Source organism: Callospermophilus lateralis, chromosome 8 (assembly GCF_048772815.1).
Source record: "Callospermophilus lateralis isolate mCalLat2 chromosome 8, mCalLat2.hap1, whole genome shotgun sequence".
In the NCBI taxonomy this organism is placed as follows: domain Eukaryota; kingdom Metazoa; phylum Chordata; class Mammalia; order Rodentia; family Sciuridae; genus Callospermophilus; species Callospermophilus lateralis.
In genome coordinates, this window is record NC_135312.1 from 77,534,429 (window position 1) to 77,552,828 (window position 18,400).

At 34.0% G+C, this 18,400-nt stretch overlaps 1 pseudogene; it reads right to left on the minus strand.

Moving 5' to 3' along the window:
- Positions 1–2,808: 2,808 nt before the first annotated feature.
- Positions 2,809–13,366, minus strand: LOC143405728 (E3 ubiquitin-protein ligase RNF114 pseudogene; annotated as a pseudogene).
- Between the last annotated feature and the right edge of the window lie 5,034 nt (positions 13,367–18,400).

The following is an 18,400-nucleotide window of genomic DNA, read 5'->3' on the forward strand; positions in this document are numbered from 1 at the left end:
TGGTGGTGCACTATTAATATGTTTTTATATGGAATTTGCCAGAATTTTATTGAGAATTTTTGTATCTAGAAGTTTTCTTTCCTTAATGTGCCTTTGTTTGATTTTGGTATCTGGGTGATAGTAGCTCCATAGAATGAGTTTGAAAAGGTTTCTTCCTTTTCTATTTCATGGAATAATTTGAAAAGTATTGGTGTTAATTCTTCTTTGAGGGTCTTGTAGAACTTAGCAAGAATTCATCTGGTCCTGGGCTTATATTGATTCGTAGGCTTTTGATGGCATCTTCTATTTCACTACTTGAAATTGATCTGTGTAAACTGTGTATATCCTCTTGACTAAATCATAATTCTTAACATGAATTACAATATCTGTAATTTCAGTCACCTTCCCAGGAAATTCTAAATTGTTTATACTGTATCATTGACCTGAAGAGACAAAAATTTAATTATAAAATCTATAAGCTAATTTAGATCGATCAAGTACTGTATAAATTACTTGTATCTACAGATTTTGTTATTTTGTGTGAACACTAGAATTTTCTATTGTAAACACTAGAATCAGAGTGAAACTTATTTATTTTCCAGTTTTCTTATGCAAACTGAAATATTAATGTGTTTTGAAATCAAAAAATCAGTATTTTAATTTTTTTGATAACCCTTAATTGGGTTATCAAAAAAACTTGGAAAATATTTTATTTAGAAATTTTATAGAAATCCAATTAATGTATTTGAATTTTGCCATAAATTTTAAACATATTATATAAATTTTTTATATCAACATAAAAATGAATTTTTTCACCAAAATCTATGAAGCTGCCTCTAACACCTCTAGTTGATTCCACCATGCCAGCTGAAACATCTTTGAATAAGAAAAATAAAATTCTTTATTAAGGACTTCTGATAAGCTGTGAGCTTACTTCTTTTCAGCTTTTTTTAAAAATCCATTCTTCTGAAATATATTTTCCAGAGATGTTTTAATATTTAAAAAAGAATATCAACTTTAGTTTTTCAATCTTTTATTTTTTTTGGATAAATTATGAAATTTATTTATATTTCACCTTTTAAAAGCCAGAATATAACAAATTTCACTTTCTGGAAAGTCATCTTATTAGAAATACATGAAGTGCACTTCATACAAGAAAATTAGTTTCTTGGTTCCACCAATGATATGTCCGTGCTCTTCTCAATCCCCTCCAAGGAAGGTTTTATCAAACTTCCCTCCAAGCTTCTACCGAGACAATCTCAATTCAGGGAGGTCTGAGTGAGCTTTTCTCAGAAGTTACAGTACAGAAGCTGACCTTAACATGTAGATCCTCCCAAGTAATAACTAGTCAGAAAAGAACTACATTGCCCCAAATGGCCCCTGTCTTTGCTGGTTGTTAGGCAACTGCAGTTAGCTCTTATGATGGGTGGCAAGAGCTCACAGCAGTAGGGTCCAAAGCCATTTTCAACCTTGAACACTGACCAGAAAAAAACTGCCATATTCAAACTGGAGGTGTGTGACATGAAAGAATGAACCAAATCCATAAGACTTTGGGTCCATCAGAGATTCTGCTCCTATATATTAGCTGGCAGCTCTTAGCCTTGGAACTAATATTCATGAAACATGCTCAGCTTCAAGCTTCTCCAGTGGCTACTGAACCACATTCCCAGTACACAGCTTTTATTAACTGCTCATCAGAGGGTATGCTGTGTGTCTTGGAAGAGACAACAGGGTGCACCACAGCCTCTCTGGGAGTTGAAAGCCAGGGTTTTAAAACAGAAATTTGGATGTTGAAACAAGTGTCATAAAGAAACCATTTCTGACAGCAAAATAATGCTCAGTTTAATCTAAGTTACCAAGTAAAAGATAAAAGACTAGTAGCCACCAGAGCCCCCACACCTTTTTCTTTTTAATCATTTTATCTCTTTTTCATGCTTCAGAACAAGAATGTACACAAGCCCTCAAAGAGAAAGGTAAATGTGACCCAGTCATCTGAAAATACTTTGTTAGCTTGAAAACCAAAAAGCTATGGCACCCCCGCTCTCTTAGCTGACTCCTTTCCCCACTTATGGGAAAAATGCTGTTTAACTTTCCTAACCTAGAAACTCCTCCACTAAAAATATATGGTTACACCTTATCCTAGAAAGGCACCATGCAGGCATTTAAGACTGAACCAGTTAATTCTAAGGGTTTGCAGGAGTGTAGCAAAATATCACTAATAAAACTTCCAGCATCAAATCATGCAAAACACAGAATGTTCACCCCAAGAGGGTTCCTGAAATGTTTCCCAGGGTGCAAACTTCAGCTTCTAGCAGCCACTGCCCACCCCGCAGGCAGGCAGCTCCACCACTGAGGAGCGTCAGCCCTGGTCGGCTGCACTGTGGCTAGAGCTCATACACCTCAAGGCAAGGAAAGGAGATGCTTGTTTCATTGTGATATTTGTGACCCAGAAAAGGTCCTGGCTGGCTCAAAGGATCTGAGAGATGAATCCTGGATGGGAAGAACAGTGTGAAACAAGAACACACGGAGGTGAAGAAGCTGGATTTTCTTTCAGAAGAGGCAGCAGAAGCTCTAGGAAGTAACTGAGGACCAATGCAACTAGACTAGGTGACAAAACAAGGTTAATAGTGGGGAAGATAGCTTTGGCGAGAGCCCAAAGGAAAAGAGAGCTCTGACCTGGGGACCCATTTCTCCCATCAGAAGTGACCCTGTCCCAATGCCATGGCTCATTTCCAGGTCTGTTGTACAGTTAAGGTGTAGGAGTAAAAGGTTTCACACGTCACATGTAATGGAAGCTCTAGAACACGAGTCGGAAAGCAAGGACTCTGCTCACTGGGGGATGATGGAGCGCTGCAACACCTGATTCATCATGTCCTCTTCATCAACATCCTTCGTGCTGTGGGATAATTTGCAGTGCTCCACAAGTCCTTCCTGATCAAAGTTCTTCTCGGGACAGTAAGGACAAGGAAAGGTTTGGGACATTCCTTGGCTGAAGGGATGCATCCCTAGTAGTGGCCTTCACACCTTCCATGATGTAGTTCTGGTATTTGGAACAGGTAGCCATGTGGGCTCCGATCTTAGATAGGAAGAAATTCTTAGAGAAACCATGGCAAGAAGTCTCTGTTCTCTCAATCTGCCACTCGAGCTCCACAGCTCAGACGCCAGGTGCCAGAGCGCTGCGACACACCCCACAGACAGGTTTCTTCGGCTTCAGACATTTCCTGCAGGCATGCAGAGCAAAAGTGTCCACAGGGCACCTGCACCGGCTTCTCTTACACCTCCAGGCACACGGGACACATGAAGGGCCCCAGGGGGTCGGCCACCCCAAGGGCCCCTCCAGCTGAGTAATGCCCTCAAGGGGCTGCTGTTGCGCTGCTATCTTGCTGCCGCTCAGGGAGCCTAGTTTTTCAATCTTTTAAAAACAAAGATTTCATAAGAATGAAATGTTTCTCTTATGTCTTTTCTATTCACTATATGGAATTGCTTATGTTCTTTATGTAAATGTTTTGTCAAGTGCAAGTGTGTTTCTTGTCTAAGTAACTGTCTTTATATAAGCAGTAAGTTTTAGAAAAAGGTTTTGACTATTAAAGAACTTTTAAAGTGAGTCTTGGTAGATAATAACTCATGAATTGCACTTTTTGTTAAGCACTCCATATGATTAAATGAACAAATTTCTGGGTTTCTTGTTATTTTTAGATGTTAATAGACTACTTATCATCTGCTTCTTTTTAAAAAAATTATATCTGTGTTGCTATTGCTTTCATAACATTATTTTTAAAAGCCATAGCATGATTTTCATTATTTCTTACACTTTGCTTGAAGGTTAAAAAATCTGAATTTTTTAAGCACTTAAATAAAGTTCTTATGTCATATCTTATAGCAGGCAGAAATAAATGAGGTGTACAAGAAAAACTGCCGATGGAAAATATTTTATACTGATGTAGACTTTAACGATCATTACACAAAATATTCTATAATTTGAATTTTACTAGATTTAAATGCCTCATTTCAGGGGATGAAAGATCATGTGTTATGTGTTTCATTTTCAAGGGACTACATTTGCAAAAAGGTTTGCTTAAGGGAAACATTTTTCTACAAGAAATTCCCCTATAACCCACATTTACTAGTTTCTTTATAGCATCTATGTGTGAGAAAATTATGTTGACTCTGTAAGAAACTGTCACTAAGCTTCAAGGAAGTGTCATAACAAACTATTTGTAATGAGAATGATTTAAAAAGAGAATAAAACAACTTTGCATTAGATATCTTACTTTCACTGTGGCTGAAACTGTCTTATTATTTACTGAACCCCTCCCTGCCCCTTTGCTCAAGGAAACTATCTTTAACCTCCTTATCTTCTATAAACCTAGGAGTGAGTTTTAGACAGTGGAATGTAGAAAAAGTAATGTTCTGCAACTGCAATCATTGCTTATAAAAATTATTGTGTGATTCTTTACTCCATGTTTTCCCATCTATGGCAGGTAAATGTAGATACATTAGCTAAATAAAATTCACAATTTAAAATGTCCGAACTTTCACCAATGTGTCTCTGGATACTACATGGAAAAGAACCTCTATAGCATGCTGACTTGTCTTTATGTGAAGCAGAAATAAGCAGATTGTACTAAGTATTGACAAAAGTGTGATTTTGCAATGTATACTACCGGGCTATTTTCTGGGGAAAAAAAAAAGTATGTATATAAGTGCACAGAGACACACAAATAAACCTGGGCTAACAATAGCTGCCCTGAATTCAATTTCCTACAAAACCAATTGGAAGAATAACACCAAATCTCAGTTTTTTTCCCCAGAATCCAATTTCTAGCAACTTGGTAAATAGCCGGACCAAGTAATTTGTTCTTTACTAGCAAGAAAACTCCCAAGCTCACTTTATATAAATGAGAGAGCCAATGATGGGAACCCTAATCAGAAACAAACCTTCATAGTATATTCACTTGAACTCTTAGTATATCTTCCTATAGAATGCCTACAGAAAAAAGGGTGTGATTCCATGCCCATTCTCATGTCCTGAAATAAGTGAGGTAATTGGACTTTAACAAGACTATTTATTAATATTATAACCCTGTGTTTTCACTCTTTATAACAGAATTACCTTTAGCAAAATATTAAAATTATAAGAAATATTTCATTATTTAATTTAGTCATTCATCAGGATGGTACAGAATATACTAATTCATTGCTTATACTAATGATCTATTTGTTGCTCATTTCATATTACATTTTGATATGATTTGGATATGACATGTCTTCAATAAGCTCCTAGGTTAATGTGGTGGGAATATTCAAAAGCAAGATGATTATAAGAGCTGTAATCTAATCAGTCCATCCTACTTTAAATGAGCTGACTGAGCAGTAACTGTAGGCAGGTGAGGCATGGCTGGAGGACATGGGTCAGCAGAAATGGGTCATGGAAGGGGCCATCTTTCTCTAGACCCTTCACTACTCTGTTTTATAGCCCCACAATGAGCTGAGAATTTTTCTTCTCTGGGCCCTTCCCCCATGATGTACTGCTTTACCTTTAGCTCAAAGCTATAGAGTCAGCTGTCAATAGTTGGTAACTGTGGGTTCCAAATAAAAATTTTCTGTTCTAAGTTGTTCTTGTCAGGTATTCTGGTCACAGTAATGCAAAAATGGAGCAAAACACATTTAGAGATAATTTGCATGCTAGCATTACATTTCTTTCTCTTTGATGTTTACATCTTGCTATAATTTGAATGTTAAATGTTACCTGCTGTTTCACAAGTTAAAGACTTGGTCTCCAGTGTGGTGCCTTTGAAGGTGCAATAGAACTTTAGGAGTTGCAACCTAGTAAGAGGTTATTAGGTTTTTCTGGGCATGTTACCAAAGAAGACCATTCTATTTCTCTGTGCTACTGGCTCCTGATGTCTGTGGTATGCTCTACCACATCTGCCCACAATTATGTTCTGCCTTTACCAAATTCTCAAAGCAATGAGGTTACCTGATTTTGGAGTAGAACTTTCAGAAATGTAAGCTAAAATAAACCATTTTTTGTTATAAGTTAATTATCTCAGGTATTTCATTTTAGTAAGAAAGCTGATTAACATACAGTTGGTTTAGAGGAGAAGTACTTGTGGAATCAATAATGTAAAGTTGAAGTAGGAGTGACATTTAAGTGCAGATGTATATAATTAAAGTTGTTCCAGCTTAAAGTAACAACTACAATTATATATAAAATAAAATTCTAAGAAAACATTTAAATAAAATATTTTAAGCCAGTATATTGGCAGAAACAAAGAAGAAACCTGTAGTAGTTAAAAAAATATATTAAAAATCAAAAGCATTTCATTAGAATAATCAACAAAATTTAAAGAGATAGTAAGCAATTAAAAAAAGAAGCAACAAAACTGTATGACAGGGCTGAGGGTGGAACACTGTCCTGGCATATATGATTCCCTGGATGGATAACCAAAACCAGTAAAAAACAAACTCTAAGGCATAGAAAATAATTTAATCTATTAATCTAACAGAAGGTTAACATGAAGAATATATGAGGAACTCATAAACTTAAAAAATAAAAAAAATGCATACATGGAAGCTACAGCAAAATAAAGGAAAGAGGTTGGGGTATGGGGATTAGATAACACAAAGAAATGGGAAGATAAGTGGACTAGAAGAAGATCAAAAGTGAAGGAGGAGGAGTGGGGACAGGAACGGTGACAGGACTTTAAGAAATTCATATATCTATATCTATATATCCCACAGGAATATCACCTTTATGTATAAATTATGAATCAAAAATACATAAATAAACTAACAAAAAGAAGATCAGTGGAGTAGAGTAAGAAAGGGAATGAGAATAGGGAAAAGGAAAAGGAGCGGCAAAGGACGGGAAACAGGAATTTTAATAAATTCCATGAATAATGATTTTGTCAAAATAAACTACTGTATATAACTACAATTATCCAATAAAAAAATAAAAATGGGTAAATAATGTGAAGGGACACTTCTCAAGAGAAGAAATGTCAAAATACTAATGGCAAAAAAAAAAAATCAAAAAATGTTCAATATCATTAGTAATCAGGGGAATGCAAAACTACAAATGAAATATTATCTCACCTCAACTAAGAATGTGGATTATTAAAAAAAAACTATTATTAAAAATAGCATATATTCATGAGCATTTGGAGAAAAAGAAAATATTAGTTGCTGTTCGCCTCATAGAGCACAACATGAAAAATTCCATAAAACAAAAATGAATAATTAATATATATACCCACTTTGGGTATATAATACAAAAGGAAATGAAATCAAAACCATAAATAAATACCTGCATACCCATATTTTATCGCAGCACTAACATAAGATATGGGATAACATAAGTGGTCATCCACAGGCAAATGAATAAAAATAGTGTTGTATATATACACAATGGAGTATCATTTATGCATAAGAAAGAATGAAATCCTGTAAAGTTCAGCAAACTGTGTAGAATTAGAGGAAATTATGTTAAATAAGCCAGATGCAGGAATACAAGTAACACTTGTGCTTTCTCATAAGTGGAGGTCTGAAAATAGAATACTGATTACTGATTGCTAAAATAATACTGATTACTAAGAGAGGAGTGAGGATCAGAGGGTGGAAATAGTGTATTTTTTATTTTAGTGCCAAACCTGAAGTTGCCTTTATTTTTTTTTAATTTATTTATTTTAATTAGGTATATATGACAGCAGAATGCATTGTACGCAATTGCAACACGACTTTTCTTTTCTCTGGTTTTCATTTCATTTCACCATATGTGCAGTTACACATATATCTAAGGTAATGATGTCCATCTCATTCCTCTGTCTTTTCTGCCCCCATGCATCCTCCTCACCACTCCCTCCACCTTGCCCAATTAAAGTTGCTCCACTTTGCCCATGTCCTCCTTATTATGGATCAGCATCCATTTATCAGAGACAACATTCAGCCTTTGCTTTTTTGGGGATTGGCTTTCTTTGCTTAACATGATATTCTCCAATTCCATCCATTTACCTACAAATGTCATAATTTTATTCTCTTTTAATGCTGCATAATATTCCACTGTGTATATATATTACAATTTCTTTATCCATTCATTTATTAAAGGGCATCTAGGTTGTTTCCACTGTTTAGTTATTGTGAATTGAGTTGATATGAACATTTTTGTGGCTGCATTAATATAGTATGCTGATTTTAAGTCCTTTGGGTATAGAACAAGGAGTAGGATAGCTGGGTCAAAGGGTTGTTCCATTCCAAGTTTTCTAAGGAATATTCATACTGCTTTCCACAGTGGTTGCACCAATTTGCAGTCCAATTAGCAATGTATGAATGTGTCTTCCCCAACTTCCTCCCCAAGATATATTGTTGTCTGTATTCTTGATAACTGTCTTTCTGACTGGGGTGAAATGAAATCTTAGAATAGTTTTGATTTGCATTTCTCTAATGACTAGAAGTGTTGAATTTTTTTTTTTTATGTATTTGTTGATCAAATGTGTGTCTTCTTCTGAGAAGTGTCTGTTCAGTTCCTTAACCCACTTATTGATTCTGTTGTGTGGGTTTTGGTGTTAAGTTTTTTGAGTTCTTTATATATCCTGGAGATTAGTGTTCGCTCTGACATGCATGTGGCAAAAATTTGCTCCCAAAATATAGGCTCTCTCTCCACCACAGTAATTGTTTATTTTGCTGAGAAGCTTTTTAGTTTGGGTCCATCCATTTATTAATTCTTGATTTTATTTCTCGCACTTTAGGAGTCTTGTTAAGGAAGTCTGGGCCTAATTTGATGTGATGAGGATTTGGGCCTACATTTTCCTCTATTAGGAATAGGGTCCCTGAACCAATTCCTAGGTCCTTGCTCCACTTTGAATTGAGTTTTGTGCATGGTGAGAGATAGGGGTTTATTTTAATTTTGCTAAAGATGGATTTACAGTTCTCCCAGCACCATTTGTTGAAAAGGCTCTCTTTTCTCCAGTGTATGTTTTTGGTCCCTTTGTCTAGTATAAGATACCTGTATTTATGTGTATTTGTCTCTGAATCTTCTATTCTATACCATTGGTCTACATGTCCATTTTGGTGCCAATACCAAGCTGTTTTTGTTGCTATATCTTTGTAGTATAGTTTAAGGTCTGGTTTTGTGATGCCTCTGGTTCACTCTTGTCGCTAAGGATTGCTTTGGATATTCTGGGTCTCTTATTTTTCCAAATGAATTTCATTATTGCTTTTTCTATTTCTGTAAGGGATGTGTGTGGGATATTAATTGGAATTGCACTGACTCTGTATAGCACTTTGAGTAGAATGGCCATTTTAACAATATTAATTTTTCCTATCCAAGAGCATGGGAGATCTTTTCATGTTCTAAAGTCTTCTTCAATTTCTGTCTTTAGTGTTCTGTAGTTTTTATTTCAGAGGTCTTTCACCTTTTTTTGAAAGTTGATTCCCATTTTTTTTAGTCTAATGTGAATTGTCCCCATTTTTCTTTCAGAGGATTCATTACTAATGTATAGAAATGCATTTGATTTATAGGTATTGATTTTGTATTCTACTATTTTGATGAATTCGTTAATTAATTCTAGAAGTTTTCTGGTGAACTTTTTGGGATCCTGTAATATAGAATCATGTCATTAGCAAATACTGATAGTTTGAGTTAATCTTTTCTTATTTGTATCTCTTAATTTCTTTTATCTTTCTAATTGTTCTGGCTAGAGTTTCAAGAACTAGGTTGAATAGAAGTGGTGAAAGAGGACATTCCTGTCATGTTCCAGTTTTTAGAGAGAATGCTTCCAATTTTTGCCTTTTAGAATAATTTTGGCCTTGGGTTTAGCATAGATAACCTTTACAATGTTGAAGTATGTTCCTACTATTCCTAGTTTTTCTAGTGTTTTGAACAGGAAAGTGTGTTGTATTTTCTCAAATGCTTTCTCTGCATCAATTGATATAATCATATGATTCTTATCTTTATGTATATTGCTGTGATGAACTATATCTATTGATTTCCATATGTTAAACCAAACTTGCATCCCTAGAATGAACCCCACTTGATCATGGTGCACTATTGTTTAAATTTGTTTTGTATGCAATTTGCCAGAATTTTATTGAACATTTTTGCACTACTGTTCATCAGAAATATTGGTCTGAAATTGTCTTTCTTTGTATGTCTCTGCCTGGTTTTGATATCAGGATAATACTAGCTTTGTAGAATGAGTTTGGAAGGGATCTTTCCTTTTGCATTTAATGGAATAATTAGAAGAGAATTGGTATTAATTATTCTTTGTAGGTCTTCTGCAACTCATCTGTGAATCCATCTGGTCCCGGGCTTTTCTTGGTTGGTAGGCTTTTGATGGCGTCTTCTATTTCCTTGCTTGAAATTGATCTGTTTAAATTGTGTATGTCCCCTTGACTCAGTTTGGGTGGATCATATGTATCTAGAAATTTCTTGGTGTCTTTGTGGTTTTCTATTTTACTGGAGTATAAATTTTTAAAATATTTTCTAATTGTCTTCTGTAATTCAATGGTTGTCTGTCATGATATTTCCTTTTTCATCAAATATTTTAGTAATTTGAGTTTTCTCCCTCCTTCTTTTTGTTAGAGGGGCGAAGGGTTTGTCAATTTTATTTATTTTTTTCAAAAAATCACCTTTTTGTGTTGTCATTTTTCTTTTTTTTAGATATTTTTTCTTTAGTTTTGATTTTATTGATTTCTACCCTGATTTTAATTATTTTCTGTCATCTACTACTTTGGATTTTGGTTTATTCTTCTATTTCTAATGCTTTGAGCTCTAATGTCAGGTCATTTATTTGTTGACTTTTTTTTTTTTTAATGAATGAACTCCATGCAATGAACTTTCCTCTTAGCAATGCCTTCATAGTGTCGCAGAGATCTTGGTAAGTTGTATCAGAGTTCTCATTTACCTCTATTTTTTTTTTTTATTGCTACCCTGATATCTTCTGTTATCCATGCATAACTCAATAGTGTATTGTTTAGTCTCGCTTTTAATTTTATGATTGATTTCTAATTTCATTCCATTATTGTCAGATAAAATGCAGGGTAGTATCTCTATTTTTTTTTTTTTGGTATTTGCTAAGACTTGCTTTATAGCATAATATATGGTGCATTTTGGAGAAGGATCCATGTGCTGCTGAGAAGAAAGTGTATTCACTAGTTGATGGATGGAATACTATATGTATATTGGTTAAGTCTAAATTATTGATTGTATTGTTGAGTTCTATAGTTTCTTTGTTTAATTTTTCTTTGGAAGATCTATCTAGTGATGAGAGAGGTGTACTAAAGTCACCCAGTATTATTGTGTTTGGTCTTTTTGTTTTTGTATTTGAGAAGAATTTATTTGACATATATGGATGCCCCATGTGCTTCTTTATCCATCTTCACTAGCTATGATTTGGCATCTACTTTATCTTATATGAGGATGAAAACCCCTGCTTATTCGTGTGGTCCATATAAGTGTTACCTTTTTCCTAGCTTTTACCTTCAGTCTATGGATGTCTTCCTATAAGATGAGACTCTTGAAAGCAACATATTATTGTTTTTGTTGTTGTTGTTGTTGTTATTGGTTTTTGTTGTTGTTGTTTAATGCAACCTGTCACTCTATGTCTCTTAATTGATGAGTTTTGACTATTCACATTCAAAAGAATTTGTATTCCTAGACATTTTGGGTTATTTTAGGTATTGAATTTGACTTTTTTTTTTTTCCTTTGAGTGGCCTTTCCCTCAGTGTAGTCCCTCCCTTTGCTGATTTTCATTTTCTTTTTTCCTCCTGGAATGTTTTGCTGAAGATGCTCTGTAATGCAAGCTTTCTCACTGTAAATTATTTTAACCTTTTTTCGTCATGAAAGGTTTTTATTTCATCATCAAAACTGAAGCTTAATTTTGCTGGGTGTAAGATTTTTGCTTGGCATCCATTTTTTTTTTTTTTTCTTCACAACTTAGTATATGTTGTTGGATCTCCTGGCTTTAGGGTCTGGGTTGAAAAATCTGCTGAGATACAAATTGGTCTCCCCCTATATGTGATCTGATTCCTGTCTCTTATGGTCTTTAGGATTCTATCCTTATTCTGTATGCTAGGCATTTTCATTGTAATGTGCCTTGGTGTAGATCTGTTGTAATCTTGTACATTTGGTGTTCTGTAAGCCTCTTGTATTTGACTTTACAATTCATTCTTCATGTTTTGGAAATTTTCTTACATTATCTAATTGAAGAGATTGTGTATTCCTTTGGTTTGAATCTCCGTGCCTTCCTCTCTGCCAATAACTCTAAGATTTGGTCTTTTGATGCTTTCCTATAATTCCTGGTTTTCCCGTTCATGGTTTCTTACCATCTTTACTGTGTGGACAACTTTATTTTCCAGATTGTACACTTTGTATTCATTATCTGAAATTCTGTCTTCCAAATGATCTAGTCTGTTAGTGATGGTTTCTGTTGAGTATTTTATTTGCTTTATTGTTTCCTTCATTTCAAAGATGTCTGATTTTTTTCCCAGAATCTCAATCTCTTTATTGAATTAATATTTTGCTCCCTGTATTTGCTCCCTTATCTCTTTGTTGGTGTTATCAATCTCTTTATTGAATTAATATTTTGCTCCCTGTATTTGCTCCCTTATCTCTTTGTTGGTGTTATCAATCTCTTTATTGAATTAATATTTTGCTACCTGTATTTGCTCCCTTATCTCTTTGTTGGTGTTATCAGTGGTTTCCTGTGATCAATTTTTGAGTGATCAATTTTGCCTACATCTGCTCATTTAGATCATTCTTTAATTCACAGATCATTTTAATTATATATATTCTGAACTCATTCTCTGACATTTTATCAACTGTGCTGCCCATGGATTCTGTTATTGTAGAATATGGTTTGGGGCACTTTCTTTCCTAATTTTTTTTTTTTTTACGTTGTCTATGTGTGTTCCTTTCTTGCAGGGCAGATCTGAGGTATTACAATTTCTACCTTATAATCTTGTAGTATGTGTGCAGGTTATCTGTACCTCACCTTGGTATTGGGCTTCCAAACCATGACAATGTCCCCTGATGGATGATACTGCAAATAAAGATGCTGGCAGCGATAGCAGAGGTAACTCAAAACAGCAGCGGAGGTGTCCCAAGATGGATGAACCCTCTTTTGGAGATAGGGCTGAAAGAGTGAGCCTTTCAATGGCTTTATGATGACTGTTCTGAGATGAAGCTGCTTCTAGGCACTGTTTTTGCAAGGTAGAGGCTACTGTGTGGGGAGGGTATGGTGATGGCTGCAGTGTACCAGGATGGAAATGGTTTAGACCTGGGCTTCCAGGTGGGTGGGGGCAGGGTGCAGAACTTTGCCTACCCTGGTCCTGGGATCCCACACTGGTGGCAGGGGTGGTCCTCGGATGGAGGCTGAGCTCCAGCATGGGTCTGCCTGTCAGTGCAGCAGTCCCAGTACTACCCTGGGCCTGGACTCCCAAGCAGGTCAGCAGAGGCCTTGGCCTGGATGCTGCATAGGTCAGTGAAGGAGGTCCTGGCCCCAACCTGAGCCTGGGCTACCACAGAAATGGTGGGGCAATTCTGCGCTGGGGCCCATGCTCTGTAATTGTTTTTAACCAATGCAAATATAGAAGTACACACTGAATCCCATTGATATGTATAGGTACTATTCATTGATAAGAATATAGAAAATTCTTCTTATTAAAAATTACATAAATATATATGGATTCAATGCCATAATCAAAAGGTATAGAGAGTCACAATTGGTAAAAAATATTAAGACCCAATATGTACTGTTCTTCAAGATATCCACTTTAAATTTAATGTTGAAAGGTAAAGGAATGGAAAAAGACATTTCATGCAAATTTGGTAACTAAAATAGAGTGACTGGGTAAAATCTTTAAATTAGGGGAATAAATTGTTCCATAAGAAAAAAAGTCATCATATGATGATAAACAGTCAATACATCAAGGGGTAAATTGTAAAAATAGATACACTATAGATCAAGGCATTTAAGCATAGAAAAGCAAATAGAACAGAAAGACAGCAAACATATAAAGTAGGGCACTATGAACCCCTATTTTTAATCATGGATAGATAATCCAAAAAGAATATCAAGAAAGAAAAGAAAGAAAGAAAAGAAAAAAGCTATTTTAAATAAAACTATGGACCAAGCACAACTAAGAGACATACACAATGAAGAAGATTATACATAGCCAGGCATGGTGGTGCATGCCTATAATCAGGGAAGCTTGGAAGGCTGAGGCAGGAGGTTTGCCAGTTCAAAGTCAGCCTCAGCAAAAGCGAGGTGCTAAGCAACTCACTGAGACCCTGGCTCTAAATAAAATATTAAAAAAAGACTGGGGATGTGGCTCAATGGTTAATACCCCTTAGTTCAATCCCTGGTACAAAAAAAATTATACATTCTTTTTGAGTATATTACAGTTTAAAACATATTTTAAGTCTAAAATAAATCTTACAAATTAAAATAAATTATACCAAGTATATATTACTGCCACAATGGAATGATGCTATAAATAAACAAGACAATGATCAGAAAATTCACATGTGGCAATGTAATAACATATGGCCGCATCACAAAGACACTATTTGTATATTAAATATGTAGGAACAATTTTTTTCTTTAACAGAAAAAAATCATTTCTCCCAATTTTTCTGACATTTCTAACCTTTATGTTACAAGTCTTTATTTTGGAAAGAATCATATATTGAAAATGTTTCTCTATTCTAAAAGCTTTATTGTTCTCAAGGAAAAAAAGCACAATGTTAAATGAAAACTGGCCTTTCCCATCATAGTCGAGTATTAATGAGGGCTGCTGAGGAAGCCCTTTCAAACGGGTCAGCAGTACTTACCCTGGTATCTTTTGTGTTTAAATGGACTTACTATTGCAAGATTTTTCTTTAACATCAGAGATCTAAATGTTTACATGGCATTTGAGTTTTAAATATTAGCTTAAAAACATAATCAGAAGTAGTACACACAAAAAAAGAAAAAAAAAAAAAGAAGTTGATTCCTCACAATCCTAATAGCAAAGGTTAAAAGGAAATCAGTGGAGACATGTCTTTTTAGCAAATGTGTCAGATCAATTTGATACTCATATTAAAAAATACCCATACTCACTGAAGTATCAGAAAGACTAACATAATTAACATATTTAAAGCTAACAAGGGAATGCTTTCACTTTTACATCAGGATAGGGAAAATCTGTTTGCATTACTATTTATATTCAACATTGAACTTGAGGTTGTATTGAGTAGAATAAGTTGAGAAAAAATTAAATAGATTTAAAATTTGAATAAGTGAAATGTAAATCCATCTTTATTCATATCATGACATGACTTTTTGTAAAAAGATTTATGGATTCCACAAATACATACTAGCAACAATAAATAAGTATAACAATGTAGCAGGATACAAGATCAACACACACACACAAAAGCTGTTTTTATTTCAATGAACAATTAGAACATTTAAACAAAGAGGTACATTTTTAAAACTATCCTAATAAAATACATCAGTAGTCATCACTGAAACAACAACAACAACAAAAAAAAACATTATTGTAAGACACTAAATATTGAAAAGGTTTCTAATCAAGTTGATATTTTGTTATAATACTAATATTAGAATTTCAGCATTCATATTTTATAAAAATCATTATGTTCATTCTAAGGTTCATATGAAAAGCAAATTACCTAGAATATTCAAAAGAACTCTGAAAGCAGAAAACAGAGTGGGACAAGTCCTATTACTTGACTTTGCTATAGCTATAAAATTTCAAGTTACAAGACTGTGGTATTGCCAACCAAACAAAAATAGATCAGTGAAAAAGAATTGATAGTTCAAAAATTAAAATTATTAGACATTGAGGAAGAAAGGAATGAAATTATTGTGTCCCTGCGTTAGACAAACTCTTCTTACATAAAATATAAAAACTTGATTTATAAAATGTTATCAAACTAGATTTATCAAAATTAAGATCTTTTGTTTTGCAAAAGTATAAAAATGAAACCCATTCATTTGTATAATTAATGAGTTCACATTTGTAATAATAAAAGAACACACTGTAATAAGAAAAATAGACTTTTAAGAGAATAAAGAGACAAGCAATATAGAGATAGTAGCTGCAATTTCCATAAAGTCATAAAGGAATTCATACATTAAAAATAAAACTCTAAACTCAATTATAAAATCATACTGAATTAAAAATATTGAAAAGGTTTTTAACTACATTCACCTCATCAATGAAGTATGATTTCTATACAGTCACATGGAAAATATTTATGATTATCAATCATTAGTAAAATTTCATTAAAATTTCAGCTACTTAATATTATACAGCTGCAATTAATGTCTGAAATCAAAATGAAAAACATAGTTTTCCTGAAGATATGAAACAACTGGAACTCTCACATACTGATGGTAACATCATAATATACTGTTTTGGCTAATGAGAGTTTCTTTAAATACACACTCACCATACATATCTATCCAAAAGAAATGGAAGCAGATTCCATGAAAAGACTTATACAGTAGTATTAATAGCAGTTTAATTTGAGGTAGCCTAAACCTGTAAACCACACAAATGTCCATCAAAAAGATGAATGAGTAAGCACATTGTGGTATATTCATGTCATGAAATATTAAATAGTACTAAATACTAAAGTATTAAATAGTACTAAAACAAATACAGTATAGAAACAAACAGAAATAAGCTATATATATTTATATATATAATATAAACATATATGAATAAATACATAAACCTAAATATATATGAATATAATCATATATTTGTATATATGCAAATTAATCATAATTCCTTTATATTGTAGGAAGTATTACTCAACTTTCAATAATCCCCAGAAGTTGGAAATAGTTTCTACTCCCACAATAAGAATTTGATTTTTTTTTAATTCAGAAACATGAATGTGGAGGACTTATAACTTTAGTTCTATAGTTTCAGCCCCATGACAAAAGAAAGCACAAGACTCATTGGTCAGGATCTTGAATAGCTCTTCTCACTTTTACTGAGCAAATATAGTTTCTCTTCATTAACAAACTGAGCAACAACAAACAAAAAAGAAACATGAAGTTTCCTTATCATCTTTTGTAAATACATGTAGGTATATATACACATTACATATACAGAATTTCTTATAGGAATTTAACTTATTCATTTGTGGGAGTAGTTAAACTGTGTCTGTAAGGCTGTATTCTTTATAGTAGATGTTGGGAATTGAAATCCACAACATACAGCAAGGACAAGTGGATATTCTCAAACATAAATCGGAACCCACCAGAGTGGTCTAGAACCAGTATATTGTTGACTTTAACCATGTGGAAGACAGACCCTTTGTCAAAGAGCTAAACTATATTCTAGAACTTCAATTATAAAATTTCAAACTCTATTAAGCTATGGGCCAAGAGTAAATTCATAAAATTTAAAACTCATCAGTATAGACAGAGTTCACTCTTTCCTGCTAGGCAGGGAATTCTTATTGATTTGAGCTCTGAATGGAAAAAAAAATAAAATAAAATCAAACAAAAAGACTAACACACCAGATTTGCCATTGTCTCTTACCTTAAAGAAAATGGATCTCTGTATACCACTAATCCACTTACCAAAATCATCAAGCAGCCAGAGTATGAAACCATATTTCTTATCATGCTGCCAATAGTAGTTACTTGCTTTAAGTAAATAAAAACAAAATGAAGATCAAAACCCAAAATTAGTAGTTAGTAAAATTAAATTTAGAAAAAGAGAGCCACAAAGTCTTTACAGAGCCCCATATTCAGTACAGGGAACCAAGAATTACACACCTCAGCCTCGAGTGACAAAGAGGTACACTTTACAGGTCACAAAGACTGGCTGGCTGTCTTGGGGGAATCCAGTGGACATTTTAGTAGAGCATTATTTCTCATGAAAACATCTGACTCACAAAGATATAAGAATGAACATGTGTTAAATATTTTATTTAATTAATTAATGAGAAAAATGATAAGGGGTTATAACTATTTCAAAGGGGATTTCAAAAAATACATTTTTGAGTCAGAAATATTGACAAGAATGTGAAAATGACCCAAAATTCATCTGTTAGTGCACAAGTGCAAGACTAAGAAAATTACTCCTCCCACTTACAGTTCATTTTATGTTTATATAAAATAAATTAGTTGTTTTTTATTGCTGTCAGTTATCAGTCACTAACAAGGTTACAAAGACTTTATAGAATCAAAGTATACTGTGAAACAGTGCTGTGAATGAAGGATATGGATGATAGGCCCCAGGAGGGAATGTGCCTTACTGTTCCCCTTCCTTCCCTCTTTCCATGCTGTAAATTAACCCTGCCACCAAAAATCCTCCCATGACCTGGCCTTGTCAGCCAAAAGGCCCACCCAAAGTAACTAACTCCTACCTAGCTCAGCTAAGGCCCTAAAA